General features: G+C 44.6%; 1 protein-coding gene across 2 annotated transcripts in view; it reads right to left on the bottom strand.

Annotated features, from left to right (window-relative positions):
- The window catches only part of LOC131664933 (homeotic protein antennapedia-like), a 281825-nt gene that overhangs the window by 55022 nt on the left and 210056 nt on the right, over nt 1-16747 (bottom strand). The gene's annotated exons all lie outside the window — the stretch shown is intronic.

Genomic DNA, 16747 nt, shown 5'->3' on the forward strand with positions numbered 1-16747 from the left:
CTTTAGAAGAGACGAAGAGAGAGTGTGTGTAAAAGAGAGAGAGAGAGAGGGAGAGAGAGAGGGAGAGAGAGAGAGGAAATTACCAAGCACGTCAAGCGCAGTCTACCGCCGCTACGAATATTAGAGATTCCTGCGAGAGCTTCGAACGGGCTATGTATGTACATATACCCGGCTCTGCAATGACGGAGAATTGTCGCGCTCGGAAATGCCCGAAATTGCTTTCGAGCGTTCGCTTTGACGGACATTGTGTATATATTCTGGCTGGCGTTACAACGACGTTTTGAATTATCGTGGAATAATGTTATTCAAATTGCTAGTCAACGTTCAAGCGGTGATTCAACGTACATTAGCAGATTGTTCTTTACCCGTTCTCCGCATTAGCAGAGGTGAAGAAACCTCTTATAATTGAAATAGAAATCTATAGAGATGGTATCTAAGAGCACAATGGCTATCAACACGAGCATTGCGAATAATAAATGCCAGCGCGAGAGCGTCTACCCCAAAGCAACGCGGAGAAGCAATCAAATGCAAAAGGTCAAATGCACGGGACTGAGATATAGGGGATATCGTTCGATATCGTGGCATGCGAAGCCGAGCAGTGCCGTATACTCATCGGGCGACCAGAGCGGCGAGTGGTGCCGATTGGCATGATGCCAAAATACAGTGATGCCAGTTAGACTCTTGTCGCTTTGCGCATACGAAGGTCACATGCATACGCGCACACGCAGCGGCGATCGGCGAATTTCGGGAATAACGAATATAGCTGACGTTATTTTATCGCTAATTATAATAATTTCACGTCGAGAGCGAGTCACAACAGGCTGGAAATAGCAAGTGAATTTAAATTGACCGGTAATTTAATGAGGATATAATTAGGGACGCGTCTGATAGGCGCAGATGATATCGGTACATTTCGGAATTGCTGGCTAATAATTTGATGAGCAGACTGACCGTGTGCAGAATCGAAAAAATTCGTACTGCGCGTAGCCAATTAAGTTCGACGTGTAGTCGGAAATTAGGTGGGAAAATCGGTCAGCTGTGAAAAGCATCGAGCCAATGGCCAAAGCTTGATGCTTATCTACCAAAACACTCTCTCTCGCCCACTCCTCGTGAGCACGTTCGATTCCCGACTTCCTCTCACTCCCGCGGGCCTATCTATATAGCTATGCACGCACGTAACAGCGTAGGAAGTATTACGTGCCGGCCGCCGTTCCTCCAGGCGAGTCGAGTTGCCGCCGCAGCTGGCGCACCCTCTTATACTTGGCCGGACTCGCGCACGCACGCACGAGCTCTTATGATATACGTACATACGAGTTGGCAGAGAGAAAGAGAGAGAGAGAGAGAGAGAGAGAGAGAGAGAGAGAGAGAAGAGGAGAACAGTTGGCCAAGCCAAGATGGATGAAGGTATACACGCGGAGAGAAAAAAAATTGATTGGGCAGTTCTCTCTCTTATTTTACTTTAGTTTTTGAAGGGAGAAAAAATAAGGAGGTGGGTCGGCTAGCGGTTAATCCCTGATCAATTATATACGCAAGAGAGGCAGGAAACAAATAAGCTTTTTTCCATAAACCTCGAAAATCCGTTGATTCAATTCGTAAGACAAAATCGAGCGACTGCACGCGAACATTGGCAGTACCAAGTGGCCAAATAAAATTGTAAATTAAAAAAGAGTGGCGATTGTAAAAAAAAAAGCACGGAGAAAAAGACAAAGGGCCGAATAAAAGCGAGAGTACAGGGGCAAGAGAGAGAGAGAGAGAGAGAGAGAGAGAGAGAGAGAAAGAGAAGAGAGAGATGGGAAAACGTTGCTGACGGCACGGCGGCGGCGGCGCGGTGCGATACCACAGTTCGCGCTCGCGCGCGCGAGAGAGCTGGAAATGAAAGAGCAGCTCGACGGGCGATAACTCATTCGTGAACCGAACGAGGCAGCTGAATTCAACGCCGTCGCGGCCGCCGTGTGTGCACGTGCATGAGTGGGCGGCCCCGCCCGGCGACGAAACCGATCGACGCTATATAACTATGAAATAAACGAGAAAAGGAACGAAAATATACATATAGAATGCATTCGCCTCGAATAAAAAAAAACTACGATGATCAGCCGATTAGCAGTTTTCGAATAGTTTCTACAAACTTTGGCGCAGGTCTAGAATGATATTTTTGTGATTAATTACCCCATATTCATTCCTGATTCGAAACGTGTAATTATGGAACTATTTGACAATGAAAAATCTAAAAGTTGCATTTTGACTGTGGAAAAGTTGAGCTTTGAATAAGTCACTTGAGCACGGAAGAGAAAAATCGAACCGACAGCCCAGGAGCATGCGCTGAGACTGATTCTGCTCCGAAAATTCGTAGAGGCTCGTTCGCACCTTCCCCCAGTGGAATGAAAAAAAGTGAAACTCAGCTTCCATCGTCAGGCGCGTTGCTCCGATTTTTCTACGTTGAAAAGTGCAGCGCGCGACCCTCGGCAAAACTTTCACTCTCCCATAAAAATGCAAAGCCGAAAAGGCAGCGCCGAAGAAGCGGAGAGTTGTCGGTCGGCTCCCTTTTCCTGCGAGCGAGAGCGCGTCTCGCCTCGTTACGTAAATCGAGGGCTCTAAATCTTAAGGTATTCGAAGAGGAAAGCCTCGCAGGCAGACTGTTTTTGCCTGCGCGTCTCTGCGTGCGGTCGGCGCATTCACGAGAACGACTCGAGACGAAACGGGACGCTGTAAATATTTGTGTATCAGTTCCCGTGCGTGATCATAGCTTCCACGTGGTCGCCGTACGTTTGACAAATGCGAAGGATCCGCGAGCGCGATTTTACCTTCGTTGAGTGTTGAAGCGTGCGCTTCACTTTTATGTCAGTCGTTTAGTGCCTATTGAAACGCGCGAACGCCCCTAAAGAGTCACGCGTGAAAATATTAGGAGGTTCTATTGTCTTCCGTAGCTGTGCGCAATTTACATGTTATTAATTTTAATAGATACTGACAATAATTTTAGTGAAATTTTTTTCATTGTTTGTCTGATATTGAAAATTCAACCGCGCATCTATTAATTACGATGATGTAACCTATTTCGAAACCAATCATTGCGTTTTATTAAGAAAGTAAAAACTGTCATTTTGATAAAGACTAACACGAACGCTCACTTCCAATGTGAATTTCACATGTCATGACAACTATAATTTAGTATTACTTATGAACATAATACCGTGAAACATATCGCTAATAAAATCAACGAGGAACAGTCGGCGTGAAATATTATTCAACGGCGCGTCATTTGGATCTACGAAAAATAGCAGACGACAAAAACAAAGGAGGAAAAAAGGAAAAGCAAGAAGCATTTGTGCGCGCGGTAAATGGATAGAATTAGCAAGGCAAAATAAATCCCCAACACCCTCTCGATGGAGAGAGAGAGAGAAAATCAGCAATTATAATAACACGCCATGATCCCGGGCGAGCCTCTAATGCATCAATAAATCAGTCTGGAAAATTCGATCTCCGTCGAGGAAATGGACACCCCTGAGAGCACTCGCGCGCGGGCAAACTTCTCGGCAAGACTGTACCCGTAGCTCGTTTCTGGCTCAGCCGCCTCCCTCTTCTGTACGGCAAGCCAAGCCGAGCGCTTGGTAGGGCCTAATGGGGGGGGGGGGGGGGGGGGGGGGAGGGCACAGCACGAAAGAGAAAGGCCAAAGGGCGGGCAGTCAGCGTGAAGCGCAAAAGGGAGATTTAGACGTCATCCCCCTGACGCTTCTCGCTGCCATACCTCCCTCGACTTCCTTCGTCAACGCGATTCTCTTTAAAACGTCCGAGCGAATGATTTCTCGCCTTTTTCCGTCTCTCTGCATGCGTCCTCGTATGGCCGCCGAGAGTTTTGGAAGAAAAGGACCTTGGTGCGTTAAATACTTGATTTATATATGGACTTTCGGGGAGCAAGCATAGTCAAAAGAATCAATAAACTCCCCACCAATTTTCACTCAAGTTTATCGGGAAATGCTATATTTACACTCGCGGACAATAAAAAGAAATATTTAGGTGAGCGTACGCTGCTTGCTTTGCGCTGTGATTTAGGGGATTCCCAGTGCTTCCTTTTTTTATTTATGGCTTACGTCTTATTCATTCGTAGTTGGTATTTTAATAGAAAAGTAAACAATGATTACAACAGATTCGAACCAATGACAGACCTGAAATCTATTGTGTATATATATATATATATCTTACGCGTGGTTGAATAAAACACGAATCATGATCAAAATGTGGACGTATTGAGCGAATAATTTCTTGTATGCAACTTCAAATGCAAAATCAAGCAATTCTTATTCAACTATTCGGAGATTGTGGGGAATCGGGCAAAACATCGAAAGGGCGGATTTAATTAAATTCTCTTTCCAGTCAACTTAGCTTACTACGTATCGAGAGGTATAACTTCGAATTCAAGACCCCATGAAAGTTCGAAATCACTGCGTAAGTACAGTTTTAGAAGAAAACCATTCCCACACCTGAAGATAATTATGTTATTACGACTTCAATATGACTATATACGTATATATATTATATCAATGCATTCTTAATTATTATTAAGTTTCATCATTATAATGATGAGCATCCTTTAAGAAGTCATTTGAGAAAGTTTTTGATAAAAGATGAAAAGTGTATCGCATTAACGTGAATTTATTCTAATGAAATGATTCTGTCGCACCTTCCATTTAAAATTCTTAATAGCTCAGTTGTTAAAACCACATTGGCTTGTGTTTAGCGTCATTAGTCCATTAATTAGAGCGTGCGCTACAATCAAATCGGCGTCCGACGGCTGACGAAACTACACGGGTAGCTGTAGGAGCGCTCGCAAACTACAAAACGGATCAGTAAACAGGCGAATTTAAGATGCGAATGCCGTCGATCAGTGAGGGAAATTGCGTGAAAGCTATGAGAGAAAAATATCTGACAAATGATCGCTCGACTCGGGACATTAATGAACGAAAGCGTACGATGACAACATTATACGGGTGTGGCTAATTGCAGCGATCACTCATGCAGATTTAATCGCAAGCGCATCCTCTGTTTTCTCATTCGCATATCGACGTATACATCGTGAGGTTAGTTAAGGAGAATTACGCGTGGTAAAACATTTTGTAGCTGGCTTTTAACACTTTTGAGTTGAGTAATGAAAAGGAGCTTTCGATCGTTCGTTACCACGGCACGGCGTTACGCGGCGAGAATTCCTACGCTCAATTCTGTAATTATAAAATCTGTGATCGATGCTGAGCATCGAACGACCGACAGGTTGATGCGAAATCATAAATTTGAAGCAAGCAGGCATTTTCCATTACTGCGAGACGTTTTCAATCACGCTTGCAAACGCAAGGCCTAATTAATTTCCATTTCCATTGCACACTGTTCAACTGCCATTCACTAACCAATTAGAAAAAAAAGCCGTACAATTTACGTAAAGCACGTGCGTATTCTCACAGTTAGTCGAAATAAAATATTGCGTCCTCACGGAGGGAATCAGTGACGCTTTTACGCGAACCTATAAATCGCTCAGCGATTTACTCTATTATGCGTATCTTGAAACGATCAGATCTATATGTGCGCAGACTTGATAGCCATAAATCTGCAAGCTTCTCTATGCATATATTCACACACTTTCACACGTCACGCATCTCTGCATTGTAGAGAGAGTTCCACGCGCTTGCAAGTCATGGAGCGAAGTGGCGTACAGCTTCCGGCGCCGCCGCCGCCGCCGCCGCCGCCGCAGCGTCATCCCTACCCTACGGCGGCGTCTAAACGTATCCACCCCTCGCAGCGAAAATTCTGAGGGGAGCGACAATGGAGGGGAGATTTTTTGAGAGAGTAGATTGTAGTGGTTCAGTGACACCGAGCCGCCATCTGGCTGCGCCCGCACGCAGCATCCCGTTGCCAAGGGGCTTCGCCAGAATTTCGAGAGAGGGAGCGTCGTTTGCCTGGCGGGAAAATCGACCTTTGAATCTTTGCGCGGGAATTTTCTGGCTTCACCGTGGTCAATCTAGCTCACTGTTTTTACCAATTTTTAGACTAGATGAATGCAATGCTTGCTCACACTTCTGAATAATTTAAAACCGATGAAAAAGAAATTCCTGTCAAAGTTAAACACACCAATTTGTAAATGAAGTGTATTTCCGAGTTCATTGAGAGTCGTCGAATTCTGCATATCTACCGAATTGATGTAAAAGAACGTATCCCGAATCGCAGCGTTGAAAAAGGAAAGTAAGAAAAATGACGATAATAATAAAAGTCGTAGTTCGACTATACGGTCTGATCAATTTGCGAGGCACGCGTGAGTATGCGTGTGCGGTCGGTTCGCGCGCGCGACTCCAATAAATATAGACGATTGGCGCCACGGGCGGTCGGTCGCGCAGCGACGACAACGGCGGCGGTGCGGCGCTCGTCGCCTTTTCCTTTTTTTTTTATTCGCCAGCGCATTTGTCGAGTGGCACGCATGGCACTGTTTATCAATCACTTGGCCGTACCGACCTACTACTATTCCTTTCATCGCAGCCTTTTTGTAATGCCAATCGAGCCGCGACTCATATCCATCGTACTTTGGATTGTCCTTGCGTGACTCTTTTCATAGAATATGCAGACCGATTTTTTTTTCTTTTTCGTTTGGTATACCTTTTCAAATCAATACTGACGGTATTTGTTGGAAAAGTAGAACGTTCAGAGGTTAAATAATTCATACGAAAAATTCTCGAGTAAGGTGATATTTTTAAGGACTCGACTGGCAATTGCTTCAACGTTAAACGGAGAAAGACTATTAGCTATAGCGAATGATTACACACTATCAAATTCGCATTCATCAGTGTACATATCGAATGAATGAAGAAGCATTAGTCTTAGGCATGATGTAACGTCTGTGGTTGGGTGGTCTCCTTAGACGCATAGGAGAACAAATTACCGAACGGTCTGTTGCATACTTTCAATTTTAATACGCCAGCTAGATAGTCATCAATTCGATATTTCAAAAGCCCCGCTAGTTATCATAATTCAGAATTAATTTTTCCAATTTAATATACAATACTATTTAAAAATATTATTTATTCCTTGGAGAGATTTTCATGAAAAAGCTCTACTGATACAGGCAATTGCAGCGTTGATTGGTTGCTGTATATAAATGAAAGCTGCCTCAGCAAGTTGAGTGATTGGTTTAATCGAACACGCTAGCCGCAACAAAGAAAAGAGGATATTACGACGTATCGATAAAATAACGATTTCTCGAAAAGTCACGTAGTCGCAACTGCTCCATATACAGGGACATAGGACAGGGAGAGAGCTCGGTAAGTAAAATAATTCATAGATTTGTATTTATCCGATCGTAAGTGAGAATTGTAATCTGCCATGTGGAGGACAAAAATATTAATCATAGCTCTCAAAAGATTACACTTTAACAATTAACTTCTCAATAAATACGTAGCCGGTTATCAAAGGTCAGAAAAGTAAAAAGAAATAAATTGTCGAGTATGCGGATTGCCAACCTTTAATCAGCTAGACAAGACGCATAAAGCACAAGGATCGTGGTGGCTGCGAACACGCACGGCAACAACTCGAGGTCGAAATGGTCGATTAGGCGTCTGAAAAGGCAGGTTATTACGAAAGCGAAAATGGTTGCTCGCGCGCGTCCGCGAAGAGGCGATCGCTCGCAGGAACAAAGCGAGTTAAAAGAGAAGAAAAAGAAACTGGAGGGAAGATCGGTTGACGTCCCAACGATTACGGGGCCGAATAAATAATGCGCCCATCGAGAGAGAGAGAGAGAGAGAGAGAGGCAGAAAAGGGGGATGCTGCGCTTGGAACCGACAGGTAGTAATATTCCGTTGGCGGAGGCTGTAATTCATACACAAGCTCGCCCTGCAGCTCACTCGAAAAGAAGGAAAGCAAAAAAATACAAATTATAAGAGAGTATCAGCTTAAAGGAATCCGAGAGAGTTGCGCGCGATGGTGGGCTGAGCTTGTTTACTCTCTTGACTCTCTTTCTCTGCTAATTAGCTTGCTCACGCGTAACCGTAATACGCTCCGCCGAGATGTTATCGGTGGAAGAAGATTGGCGCGTACAGGCTGTATTTTTCAACGAGGCGATATGATGAATTATCCAGCGACTTTTTTGGCATCACTGAAATGCTTTCATATGCACTGCGAATTGCCGTCATTCTCCAGACGCTTAGGTATATACGTGTACGGGAGGTGGATCGCCTTTTTCTCGAGATTCCGCGTCGCGTTCAACATTCCATTTGTTGAGAGAGCGAGTTACGCGCGATCCTAATCAAATAAATTAAGCTCGTGTAGCTGCGCTGCACGGTATCTCTTTGCATGGTTTTACCACGAAACGCCGCGGCATTTATTCCAAAACTCGAGTATTTTTGCAGATGAATTACGAGGCGCACCTTCGAGAAAGACGAGCGAGCGAGCGAGCGATAATGCCTGGAAATACTTTTTTATACACACGCCAGTACCAGGTACAAATTCAACTTCATGTTGGCGCACGCGAGTAATTAAACACTTTTATTGCCGCGAATAATTTATGCTCGTCGTTCGCTGACACTCGCACAGCACACGTGCAGGGTAGGCAGAGAGATCCCTCGTCCTACGCCAAAGTCACGTTAATTTGCAAGATGAGGTTGGATAAGCCCGAGGAGACAAGTGTAGCTCAAGATGGTGCTAGATTTGGCTTACACACGCGGCCGAACGGCCGTTTTATATACGTATGTGTCTTGCTGCACACAGGCAGAGATTCCCATCTGACGCGAGCAGAGCAAAAGGCGATCGGCCATTTGGATAACGCGAGCCAACAGTGTGTTCAACTATTCCGCCTTTTCTCAGCGCTGATTAGTTTTGGACGAGTACCTACCCCGCCGCACTTATTATACATGCAGCATGCTGGCAAATCAAGGTCACACTGCCAGCAAGCGCTATTTTTCCACGATCGCAATCTAAATTGCGACTAGCCGGCTTTCTAGGTTTTGCGCTCAAATAGTAGTTGGCATATTCCTTCGTACTCGTTTGCCGCGTATATATGTGACAAGCTATTCTTGTGAAAATAAAATTTTTAATTTTCAACTTGTATTCACGATGTTGCTCATAATTTCATTATTAGAGAAAGAGAGAGAGAGAGAGAGAGAGAGAGAGATTCACCGCGTCAATTAACTCATGGAATCTGGTTAATTTTTCGAACACGATCGCGCGCAGAAGAAAATAGCGAAAATAGACAATATGAATTATATGCATCGATCGCTAGTATACGTTAATAATCCCGTTACATGCCTCATCTTTTCGCCATCAAGAGAATAATGGACGCATAGGCCTTTCGGCTAGCTCAGGGCGGTGAGAGAGAGAGAGAGAGAGAGAGCGAGAGCGCGACTACGGACGTAGAAGGGGGAGATAGGCCGAAAGGCCGCCTCGTCATCCGTCAACTGTCAAACAACCAACCAATCCTGCACAAGCCGTGCTGAGCCACCCACGAGCAGCTAGGCAAATTGCAGTGTGGGCAAATTTTTCAACTGCCCACCTCTACGGCACGCTAAAGATTTGAGAAATATCAAAGGGGTTGGCGGTGATCATTAATTTCGGCCTTTTATTGCCCGCAAAGCACCCTGATTTATACGCTCGTCGCTGAGCAATTTCCATGTGGCGGAGATAACGCTGTTTATTATAAAAATTGTCGAGAGAGGATGAAAGCGTGGGTAATTTATTAAATATTTTTCAATAACCGCGAACCGCGAGGACGTAAATTGTAATCCGTTTAAATACTTTGACACCGGCAGATTTTTCACGTGGTTCATTTGCAACCGGTTCAAAAAGCCACGCAGCACGCCAAGTCGCCGCAAACTGATTAATTTACGCCTAAAGAAGCCTTAAATCAGCCAAAGCGATAAATATCCCCATCAGAATTATTTGAATTTCAAAACTGCCACAAGATTAATGCTCTCTTGCTCTTCGAACGACGAAGATGAAAAATTGAAAATTTGCCGGCTCCGCGAGTCTGCACAGAGAGCGCGATGTGGTTGCATCCACGCGCGCGCGTATGCGTATATGAAAACCAGCTGTACGAACGTATATGGCGTAGCTCTTCAGGTCACGGAAATTTCATCCTCCATTCGATTCGCCATGGAATACTCGCCGCACAACGCCGCCAGGATTCATTTGCAAAACTACTACGATGTTTTTCGAGTGCAAATACCGCTACACCAAACTTTTATCGAATGGAAGGTCTGAAACCTAGCGACTACTATTGCACGATGTTGTTCGGAATAAACGTTGACATAAAAATTGTTGTAACCTTGACGATATTGTTGAGTTTCATCCTCATCTTCTGGGTTTCAAAATTGAAAAACTCTCACGATAAATCACTGTGAGCAAGGCAACGTCTCGGATCCTCCTCCGTCTCTCTCACAACACACTCTGCAAATTCGTATTAATAATTAACTGGTACGATCGAAAAGAGCCAAGCAAGCCGCGCGGTCTAACAAAACAAGTGACTCGTGCGCACTTTGGCACAACCCGCATTGCGCGAGATCTGGTAGAAAGATCGGCAAAGACGATCGGCGAGAGCAGAGTACAGCTACTGACTGTGTGCGAGCAAGCTCGTGTATAAGTATTCGATAGCGATAATAGTGGCGGTAGCAGCGGACTTGTACCTGGCGCGTACAACGCTATGTTATAAGATTTTACCTTTCACGAGAGCCGCCGTTGCCGCGCGTATATATACATACATACATACATATATATATACATATAGATATAGGAGATCGATCGTGTGCAGAGGGAAGGTCGCTACTGCTGCTGCTGCCGATCGTCAAGCGTTCGAAATTACGAAACTACAGCTGACATCACCGCTATGGCACTCGTGTAGATCGCTCAGAGATCAAAGCGGGAGACTTTATACGTACAAAAGGAGAGGGATGTGTAGGGTTCGCGATTCGTCAAATTGGAAGTGCATTGAATGTCTCGAGAGACACATTGCGACATTTTTCTCCTCGCATCCGTGCAAACCAGTACCTCCGAGAACTGAGCTGCGCGGCGAAATCTCAAACGGACTGTCGCGAAAGCACCAGACAAACGGCATATCGTAAGCGAGTAAAAAGAAATTAAGAAAGACGACGCGTTCACGCGTGCGACGTGGGGCGAGAGATCGATCGATTGGCGAGTAGCGGAAAGGAAACGGAGGGGAAGTTTACGCCGAGCAGGCTTGCGCGGGATATGAAGTGCGATGTTGATACGATAGCGGCGCCGAGTGAAACCTCCCGCGTGCAGCACGAGGCTCCACGTACACCCACCGCCGCCATGCACGTATTATACGCCAAAAGCCAAAGCGTAGCAAGAGCGAACGAATCAAGAAACGATCGAGCGGCTTTATTGCGAATGGCGCGCGCCAGCGAGCAAGGGAGAGAAAATAACCGAGTACAATTGCACCGATTTTATCTTTGACGAATCTTGAAGCTTTTATTGGCAGCAGACAAAGAAGGGAGATTGAGCAGTGTTGTGTCGTGTTACTTTTGCATGTGCACGGTTACCGACCTCTTATTATTCACGAACGAATCAGTCGATATAAATTTCTCAATTCGTTTGTGCTGAATAAAATCCAAAGATATTTTTTAACAAGACGGTCATATACTTTTACGAATACTTCAACTTAATATACAGAATTAGAAAGGTATTAAATTATTCATGTTTTAGCGTTATACCTACATAACAAAAACTATGTATCTGCGAGTTTCAAACAGGGGTACTTCGATTTTAATTAGTTTATAAGTACTTTTATATCTAGCCCTGATCATTGGAGTTTAATACTACTCTGCAGGTTGCAGTATGAATCTGGTTTTAAATAGACCTACTGTAAATATATTTGGATTTAAACAAATATACAAATGAATATTTAGAAAGTATCTAAATAAATTCCAAATACATTGTCAGAAGAATAAAGGCAGAGAATTTTGTTGCCACGACACCTGGCGATGGCGTGCCGAACGAAAATGTTTTGCGGCCAATTTAAATGAACACGAACAAATTCACTTTCATGATAATCTACATTATATTGTTTTGCCATAGGCTGATGTATTAGATTGTTAAAATATTTTACTACGCACAAGACTTGCCAATATTTTATCAATGGTCAGCTAGAAGAAGTTCCCCTATTTTCTATCTCACGTAGTGCGGAGCTGGGTGAGCTGGCCATTGTTATTTGTTGGTCGATGCAGTGCTCATTTCGGCAAGTGTTCTCCGATTCGGAACCACTTGGAGAGCCTCTCTTGCGTCTATATATCTCTAATTAAGCGCGCGTATTGCAAGGGGCCGACGTGCGGCGAGTGCTTTTAACGGTCCAGCCTTGTGAGATGCTATTAGTTGCGTAAGGGATGTGAGCACGCGTGCGTTTCGGCTTCTGCCAAACAAAGAACATCATACATTTTGTTTGCCAAAAGAAAAGAATTTCAACTGAAACAAGCCATTAGCGTTGGTATATATGTTAGATAAACATCATATCAAACAAGAAACTAGCTTAGTACGTTTACAAGTTGGAAACACCGCCCTCCAAAGAGCCAGAGCAGCAACCCCTAACTCGCGTTCACTTTCTAGTTTTTCCTCACTTTTTTCATGTTTTCTGGAGCGCAAACGGGCTCACCCCCGCAGAGACGGCGCGAGAGCGCGGTAGTCCACCGGTGTAGCAATTACGGATCGCGTGATCCAAGGCAGTAACTCGCGCGCTCGGGAGCGTCACGACGCCGCCGTCGCTTTATATATCCAGCCGCGCAGGTGGAGGCCTTCGCCGTTGCTCGCCGCTGGTAGCTGCAAGCCTTTTTCGGCAAGGGCTGCATACGAAATGACGGCTGAACGATCGTTTTCCGAAATCTAACGTCGAGTTCCGCGAAATTGCCTTGCATATATATACACACACACACACACACACACACACACACACACACACACACACACACACACACACACACACTTTCCTGCCGCAGAACATCCCAAATTACTACCTTTCAAAATTCTGATGAATTACCTTGAAAATTTAAAATGCGGTGGCGACTCTGCACGTATGCATCGAACGCATGGATTTTCGTTTTTGTTTTCGTTTTATTACTAAAATACGAAGTAATATTACTTTGAATACAGTCGGAATGGGGCATTTCTCATAAAAGACATTTGTGGTAAAAGCCACGGGAAAAAATGAAGAGGGTAGAACGGAGGAAGAAAAATTGGCATGGAGCTCTTATCGAGCCTCGTAGCTAATTGAAATCGCTCCTCTTTCCCCTCGTACTGATCGCGTCCCATTGGCTAGCCGTTAAATCATAGCCACGCAGCCACGGCCGAGGAAAGAGAAAAAGAAGAAAGAAACGGAGGTACACACAAGAGGTGCGCGCGAAGAAGGTATAGAGGAGCGACTTGCTTGCGTGACGCATAGCCGGCAGAACTTTGAGAATGCCATTTTCTTTCCTCCTAATTGGAACCCGACGCGGTTTTACGAGCACATTTTACTCCATTTATTTGGTTTAGTGAGTCACGCTGCGAGGTTCAACTTGCATCCTACATTTAAATCAAATAAATAATTAATCAATATTTGAGCACATTTATCCTTCTATTTATGCCTGCTGATCTGTATGGCAATTAAGATATTATTTATTCATCCCAACTGATACTACGAAAAATGGTCGTTCGTTATCTTCGAATAACGTTAAAACGACTATGAATTTTGCCAACGCAGAAACGAAGCTTCTAATTCACCTAAAAACACGCGAGAATTTACGAGATGTGACTAAAAAAAAGCGCAACGACAAAGAGAAAAAAAACCGCAATTATTCCAAGTAGGCGTTGTTATTTATAGCCTCAGATCAAATTTAAGTCTTTATCAGGAACCACATAAATCAATCGAGCGAACGAGACAAAGAGAAAAAATGAAGAAAGAAGTTGTAAGCGAATGAAAAAGCTCGCACCTCGCGTACGCTGTACTGTTTATAAGATCGTCGTCGTTGTCGTCGTGTAACGTTTTCCTATATGTTTGGGGATGCCGTGTTGGACGCGCATTAAAAGTACCGCGACCGCGACAGTACACACGTAAGCTCGTTTTCGCACGCCATTCTCGCTGTGCTATCGCGCCCAACGAGTTTTTCTACGCGCTTCTTTTCTTTCCTCGTTCCATATAGTCTGCGGTTAGCAATGTTTAGAAATTCAACGACCTATGCGCTCAGACTTGGTGCTCGAGGGCGGCAAGGTTAAAGTTCGCGTTGTCGTGGATACCAACGCAAAACCGCATTTGATGTCATGTTAGTTCTCCTTCGGCACGCGAACGATGCTCTTTTTCCCTTCTCTTTCTGGTTACCTCGTCGTTGTCCCGTTGTTCATCGTTACCGGTATGGACGTGTACTCCAGAAATTTCGAAATGAATTTTGATTTACAAGCAGAAGATTCATATAGATTGGAACTTTATAGCAGAGTGCACTTTTTGCTGTATATTCTATAAGCAACTCTTTCATTAAATGCACTGACAGGCTCGTTCCGTAATTTTCATTATCCACGTAAATTATACGTAGGTAGGAACAATAATCGTTGATAAAAGGATAAAAGGCACATTTAATAATAACTCTCGAGATTGAGTTGATTGCAAAAGAAGCAGACTTTCGTTCGGTTATTGTCTGCTAAACAACGGGCTTCGTTGCATTCGCAAATAGCCGCGAAATGTTGCAAGGCAATTATAAATATTTATCTCGTGATCCACCAGACGAAACTTTGGCTAACACAAAAATAAAAGAACAGAATGGCGAACGAAACTGCATGGAATGTCGAAACACACCTCCACGCACGAGCGTATTGCAGGCACGAAATGACCACGAATGAAAAAGAGAGAAAACGTAGCTCTCGCTGGTCAGCTATATGCGCGCACGCGTGCTCGATGGTTTATAAAAGGCGCGAAGCTGGTCCGAGATGAGTCGGAGATAGGCCCATTGCAGCCACGCGTACTGTAAGTACCTGTACGGACACAGCAATGTGTCGCGAGATACGTGTGCCGTGTGTACGTGTGTGCACTCTCGGACACCTAATTATACGATTGTCGTTTGTACCTTTGGCGCGAGATAGGCCCCTCTCTTTCTCACTTTTACTTGCAGCATCGGCGGAATAAGCTCGGCTCTTCCGTCTACGTGTGTGTGTGTGTGTGTGTGTGTGTGTGTGTGTGAGCGCGAGAGCGAGCAAACTCGAGATTGTCGCGCGATTAGTGGCGGAGCCCCGCGCGATGTCACGCCAAGAAGATGCATTGCTCTCGCTCGCGGCTGGCCGTTATACGCGAGGTATATGTACGAGCTAACGCCGTAAGTGCATAATCGCCGATCGCATCTGCACTTTGCGTCAGGCTTACCCTCTCTCCCCCAGCCCCCCCCCCCCTCTCGGTCTCTCTCTCGCTCTTCTGAAGGCCGATTTGCTGCGGTAAGAAACGAGAAGAGGAGGAACGGACCAAAGGAGAACCTAGGAGAACCATCGGCGCGCGCGCAAGTGGGAGAGAAATCGAGAGCGCGCGTGTCCGGCTTAGGTGCGTCCGCCAGCACGATTCTGCCATGAGATTTCGTGAAATCGGATTGCGCTTTTTCATCTCGCGTAAATATCAACTGTAAATAGTTATATTGATAAAGCGGATTCTCTATTTTTTTAAATTACTCATGAGTAAATAATTTATGTCGATTGTAGAACCTTTTTCTTTTTTTTTCGAGTCAGCGATGAAAAAATAAATTATGAAGTGATAAGGCTCTTGCATTCTTTAAAGTCGAAAGAATTGAAGAGAATTAAACTAATGACTGAAAAATGAATGCAACGTAAATTGGTCGCTGACAAACCAACAAATGCAGAATTATTACAAATGCAGAAAGCAGCTACACAATCAACCGTCGGTGAAACAATAAGTTTCTCACGCTTCGAACCTGGAAGTTTGGTCCAAGTACATCGTCCACTCATCGAAACGACAATGCGCAAGCGAGTTGCCTCTCGAAGATTTCAACGATGGAGAGCGAAAAAAAAGGAAGAAGAAATAATAAAACCTGCAAAGCTAAAAGCTGCAACAAAGCGAAAAGGGTCCTCTCTCTCTCTCTCGTCGTATATTTCCGATTCTACTGGAGACAGAGGCGCGACTCGCCACCCTCTTTCTCTCTCGCATTTGGTTTGGAAGCCCTCCCGCAGTATATGCAATGCATGTAATCGGCGGCGACGTTTGTATGGCAAGACGATGGCAGCTCTATCGAAGCAAAAATGTCTAAGACTGCTGCTGCATCTTCGGTATGCGCTTCGTGCGACCGGTCTCGATCCCATCCTTGTTCGCTCTCGAGAGTCCGCCTTTTGCCTTCGCCGCGCCGAGAAGAGAGAGAGAGAGAGAGAGAGAGAGAGAGAGAGAGAGAGAGAGAGAGGAGGAAGGAGGGAGAGAGAAGAATGAAGGCGGCGTGTAGCTGTCGTAAGAGGCCTAACCGACGAAACGACCCTGTTCGCGTGCTTTGGCTTCCGGTTTCGAACCACTTTCTGCGCGGCTCGATCTTATATGCTTTCAAGTATTCATGAAGCTCCCGAATGCGTATTCCACGCCGCATTTCTGGAATGATTTTAGTATGCGAACCCGTTTTTTTTTCTAGCTATTATTCACGGTAATATTTCAATAAGAAAAATTTGTTTAAAATCCATTAAAAATTCACGGTAAGAAAAGCAACTAGAAATTAGAAGAAAATTTAAGCAGCTAATTATTGAACTTTCTCAGAAATTCATGAAGAAA

The sequence above is a fragment of the Phymastichus coffea genome, unplaced genomic scaffold (assembly GCF_024137745.1).
Source record: "Phymastichus coffea isolate CEN01 unplaced genomic scaffold, Cenicafe_Pcof_1.1 PCOF00046, whole genome shotgun sequence".
In the NCBI taxonomy this organism is placed as follows: Eukaryota; Metazoa; Arthropoda; class Insecta; order Hymenoptera; family Eulophidae; genus Phymastichus; species Phymastichus coffea.